The sequence below is a fragment of the Aedes aegypti genome, chromosome 1 (genome assembly GCF_002204515.2).
Source record: "Aedes aegypti strain LVP_AGWG chromosome 1, AaegL5.0 Primary Assembly, whole genome shotgun sequence".
Taxonomy (NCBI): Eukaryota; Metazoa; Arthropoda; class Insecta; order Diptera; family Culicidae; genus Aedes; species Aedes aegypti.
Window position 1 is genome coordinate 40,807,800 of NC_035107.1, and position 5,934 is coordinate 40,813,733.

Here is a 5,934-nt window from a genome sequence, read left to right on the forward strand (position 1 = left end):
TGAATATAAGGACTGTTCATTTTATAAAGTGGACACCTTGTGCATGCTGTATCTTTCTTATTAATTAATGAAATTTCAATCGGTTTTTTGCACATCGTTCGACTAGTATTGTACAATGTTGTGATAATAAAAATTCTCCAAAATAATTAAATTTCACACGAATATGGAACAACGATTAGATCGGTCGATTTTTTGAGGTTATCAAAATCAATGATTGTAAGAAATTGGCTGGAAAATTCGATAATTTATATTTTCTATTTTCAAAAAAGGCTTGATCTTCGAAAGCATCATCAATCAGAAGCCTGATGGAAAAAAATCAAGTTATTTTTGTAGCAACAATTTTACAGATATAATAAAATCAATTTTCCCGTATATTTTTAAAGATTTTTTTTTTAAATTTGATGGGAATTGATATCAGTAGAATTTTATTAGTATTATAGTATTAATATGAAAAATAACTTACGCCTTCATAGAGTTACTTAGTAAGTCCCCACGTCACATTCAAAGCACAACAGAAACACAATTGTTTTATTCCTAGAAGACTTATCAAAGTACATTGACAATCATCAAAATTGGCAACACTGCTGTAATAAAATCGATTTTATTTTCCACATATTATTTTCATAGTATGTTATTCTGAGATTACCAATTGAAAAATTCGGAGAAAACTGTTTACAATTTGCTGTAGATCGATAAATATGCGTACATGATTTTAAAAGTATGAGACTTTTTAGTAAAACTACCATAAACAGTAAAATTTATACTTAAGACTGTAGTTTAAACTCATGATTCAGCTCTCATTTATACTTCTCTAGTTTCTTTAGTAATCCAAACTATTTTTGAACACGATTTTTACTTTTCTCTTTTGCTGGGAGTGAAAGGATGGTGTATCAGCAAATTTGGCCATAAAAATGTAAATCACTAAAGTTACCTAATGTCATAGAATGGTGGAATATAATTGATATTTTTAAAGCTTTACCTTTAGTAGAATAGTAAAGGATACAAACATACAAATTGTTCATAAAAATAAGGATTTTTGTTTTGCGAAAAATAATGTTAAACTTTGACGGACAGCTTTTTTTAAGAGTTTTTGGAAGAAGAGCTAAACCAAGAGCATTTTCAAAGATTTTATATTTTCATAGCATTTTAGAATAATAGGTTAACGATACACAGAAAACCGATTACGATTTTATCAATAAATAAAAAAAGATATAGCATAAACAAAGTGTCCACTTCATAAAATAAACAGTCCTTAATACTTACGTAAAATGTTTTTACACCATTTGAAAGCTTAAAAAAAGGCTTCCTAGAAACAATAAAAATAAAATAAAAAAAAAGCTTCAAAATAGTGGCTTTTATGATGTTTTTTTTATGAAGCGGTTAAAAAAATCGAATAAGCTTCTAGTTAACACATCGAGTACTTTTTTGTCCCAAGTTGTCCCAGGCTTAAATTCAGTTCCAAGGGTACTTTGAGATGTAAACTAAAGGATCGTGAAGAATTTAGCTGCACAAATTTGCACTTTTTTAATTTAAGGCTTTTTGAATTTTTCCAATATTTTTAACCATTTTCTATTGAAAACAGCTAAAACCTAATTCAGAAAATAACTGAATTTCGCTAAATCATTCAAATCATCATTTCTATGTAAGTTTTAATATTTTTAATGGTTTGCACAACGTTAATCGCATAAATGGCTTATATGCATTATAAGTAACAAAGTTTAATATTTCTCTATAGGCCCTATTCAAAAATTAGTCTCGAAAACTTGTTTTTGAAAATAAAACATCAAACTTGTATCATAAAACTCATAAATACGACATGAGATGGAAAAAAATATTTTTGGCCGCCAGTCTGTATGGAAACCACCCATAGTGCACCCAGGTGCTATTTTCCGGGATACATTTCAAAAGCCTACAATTCGAGGGAGTTACATGTGTTCGTGGATGCCAGTAGTGCGGCGTGCGCTGCTGTAGCCTACTTCCGAATCATAGATCAAGGAGTAGTGCGCTGCAGTCTTATCTACGCAAAAACGAAAGACCAATGAAGCTGTTATCCATCCTAAGATTAGAGCTCCAGGCCGCGTTATTGGAATACGTTCAATGAAGACCATAATGTCCAACCACACGTTGCCCATCATGCGTAAAGTCTTGTGGAGTGACTCGGCAACAGTCCTCAACTGGATACGGTCTGATCCACGAAAGTTCCGGCAGTTCACGGCTTTCCGAATGAATGTAGCCGACGAGGCCTCTAAGTGGGGCGTGGTCCTTGTTTCGAGGAAGAAAATAGATGGTACAAAGCACCGGAATTTCTGTATGGCCCAGAGTGCGTATGGTCGGCAGAGTCAATTGGAGAAGTCACAGTTGAAGATCGTTAGCGTGCATCAGTTACCATTAACGACTACAATTATAGACTTTGTACGCTCTTCAATGTGGGAGAAGTTAACTGGAACGATGGCGTTCGTTCTACGGTTCGGCAGTGTTCCGAGCAGCGAAGAAAAGAAATAAGCAGAATCGGCTATAATTAAGCTGATTCGGTATCTTTAAGAACTATTAATTCGTCGTCAAAATCAACAGAAGTAGCCAGAAGAACAGGAAGCAGTTAGCAAGTGCAATCCATTGTACAAACTATCGCCGTTCTTAGATTCCAGCGAAGTCATGAGAATGGGACCACCCATCAAACCAGCCGAATGCGTTCCTTACGAAACCAAGTTCCCTGCGATTCTACCAAAATAACACTACGTTACACGGCTGATTATCGACTGGTTCCTTTGGAAGTATGGGCACTAGAGTGATGCAAATTTTGAAATTTTGGCTCCCCTATGCTTAAACGATTTTAATTATGGTGAATAGCATCCTCCCAAAGTTTGAAGTGATTCGGAATAAATTTGACTGAGCACACGGCATTTGAAGTTTATATGGAGATTACTATGGAAAACGCCAACCTTATGTGTTCAGCTCTCTATCTCTTCGTCATAATATTTTATTGAAAAGTGAACAAACTCTTCTAATGTGAAATCCTCCCAGCTACAACTTTGCCGAAGACCACTATTCGATTGCACGTCAGGATAAATTGTTATTCATCATCATAAAGTTGGTTTGCATGTAGCATGCTTCACCAACTGTTCAGCAGGCAACAGTGGTACTCCTGGCGGGAAGAATAGATCTAAGTAATCCAGGCTACTATGTCCTACAGCAAAAAAGCAGTGTTACTCTGAAAGTAGTTGAATGATCATCTCAGCATGATTTAGACTTTGTTATCAATAATAACAAATTATCCTTACGTCCAATCGAAATGTGGTCTTCGGCAAAGTTGTAGCTGGGAAGTTTTCCCATGAGATGAGTGTGTTCACTTTTCCATAGATTATTATGACGAACAGTTAGATGACTGAACACAAAAGGTTCTCCTTTTCCATAGTAATTTCCATATAAACTTCAAATAGCGTGTGCACAACCAAATTTCATCCGATTCACTTTAAATTTTGGGAAGATCATTTTCATCATAATTGAGATCGTTTAAGCATAGGGGAGCAAAAACTTCAAAATTTGCATCAGTCTAATGGGCACGCATACATCGAAACCGTGGTTAATGAAGTATGGCAGAAATTCCATGTTTCTGGGTTACGAACCGCGGTTAAAAAAAATCGCAAATAGCTGCGTTTGGTGTAAAATTTACTAGTCTAGAGCACAAGTGCCTCCTATGGATGCCTTGCATCCAGTCGGCCAAAAGTCGCGGTGTCCCAGATATTGCGGAATAGTTGATGCAACAGTTGAGCGGATATTGCGGGGTCTGCTTTGAGCATCTTGGCTGATATGCGATCGACCCCAGAGCTTTGTTAGATTTCATACTTTGGATGGCTGTTTCTATCTCATGCAGTGATGGAGCTTCGGTGTTAACGCGACTAATACGCCGAACCCTAGGCGGATCATGCTGAGGTGTTGGTGGCCGGGTTTAAAATTGAAAAAGTTGTTCGAAGTGCTCAAACCAGCGTTCTAGCTGGTCAGTGGGGTCGGTTAACAGCTGTACAGTCGTGTCTTTCACGGGCATCGTCGTATTTATCTTTGCCTCGCTAAGGCGTCGTGAGATATCGTAGAGAAGACGAATGTCACCGGTTGCTGCGGCTTTCTCACCTTCGTCAGCAAGGGAGTCCGCCCACGCTCGTTTGTCTCGCCTATATTAGAGCTTAACTTCCCTTTCTAGAGCCGAGTATCGTTGACAAAAAAGTGCCTTTGCTCCTCTAGTTTTCGACCGCTCTATCGCGGCTTTGGCTTCTCTCCGCCCCTCTATCTTCCTCCAGGTTTCATCGGTAATCCACTGTTTTGTCCGAGTGAGTAGCTCCCCCAGATTATGTTCGCTGGTAGTGATGAAGGCATTCTTGATGGCGGTCCATTGTTCTTCTATGCCACCTTCCGAAATATTAGCAGCACGAGTCTCCAGTTCTTCGACGAAGGACCTTTTCACAGTGGCATCCTCCAGTCGGCGTGCGTTAAAGCGACGTCCGACTCTTTCCTCCTGTTGACGAATTCGCGCAATGCACAGACGCACATCGCCGATGAGAAGGTCAGAGAATAGGACCAGGTGGAGAGGATTTTGACTTTGTTTATAAACAATATTTGCAATGACTATTAACAATAGAGGTCATTCAAACAAAATTTTAGTGTGCGTGTCATCCAGTCAGTCGCCATAAGAAATCAAGCTTATCAATGACGTCACTTTTGTATCGCTTTTCACTAACACACAACCATCGTCTCTTTTGTTTAACATCTCTTTGAGTCTTATTGAATTTGCTCGATTGGAACCACGTTTGACGGTACGATTGGAACCTTTGGTTTCAGAATTCGCGCTTCTCTATAATAAACAAATTCTCTGAAGAAGGTGATTGTCGAATGCGATGTCAGCGCTACGTTCATTCCGCACATCATGAATGTGGTCAATTTGATTTTTAGTAAACCCGTCACTGGAGACTAGACCTGTTCATATTTGAAAAAATGTCTGGAAATCTACCGGTCAAGCAGTATTCGGAATTCTCATGCCAAGAACAATGTCTGGTCAAATTTTCAGCTCATTTGATAAAGATTTCAGTATGCTTCAAGTTTAAAATGTGTTTTTGGGCTTATTTCAAGGTTTAAAAAATCATAACTAGCATGTGGAAAATCAAAACCACATGCTATTACCACTATTTAAAAGCAATTTCTATTCTGTTAAAGTTTGTCGAACACGCTAGTAAGATTAAATTGAGTTTTAACATTGTTTGATCCAAATTTGTTCTCCACAGTGCCCAGAAATTACAGTTTTCTCAATATACATGGTATATAAAACACCCATTAAAATTATTTTTTTCATGCCCTTGTCAACGGGAATCGAACATAATACATTTATTACTTCAATGACCATCAACAGCTTACATGTTGATCAAGGCAATAAATTACAATAAATTCCAAAGATCGAACACTGCATCGCAACCTGATGATAATTAAATCATGCATGACACATGTACCGAAAACGAATGAATTGAACAAGTTAGCATTGCTTTTTCTTTCCGAGTGATGATTGCTTTGATCGCATTTCACTGATCATTTAGAACGATTTGAAAACAATCATCATCATCGACTGAGAAAAGGCAGTGCTAACGCGTTCATTTTTTGTGTTCTTTGAAGCTCACGGTGGTGCTCTTGGCTCACCCACAGTGGATTTACAAATGTGCTTTACAATTACTAATTTTTAACAATTTATTTTCGTAAGATAAATGGTAACTTTGAACGGGATTGACTTTAAGATATGCATAGTCATCATGCCTGGAAAATAAAAATCCGAAATGCTCATGCAGGCATGCTTTTCAGTAAAATCACTTCCCGAAAAAAGAGATTTTCAAGAACCTCGAGATACAAACCTCAACCAAACTATGTTAAAACTTGCTCCAATCTTAAAATTGTGTTCGG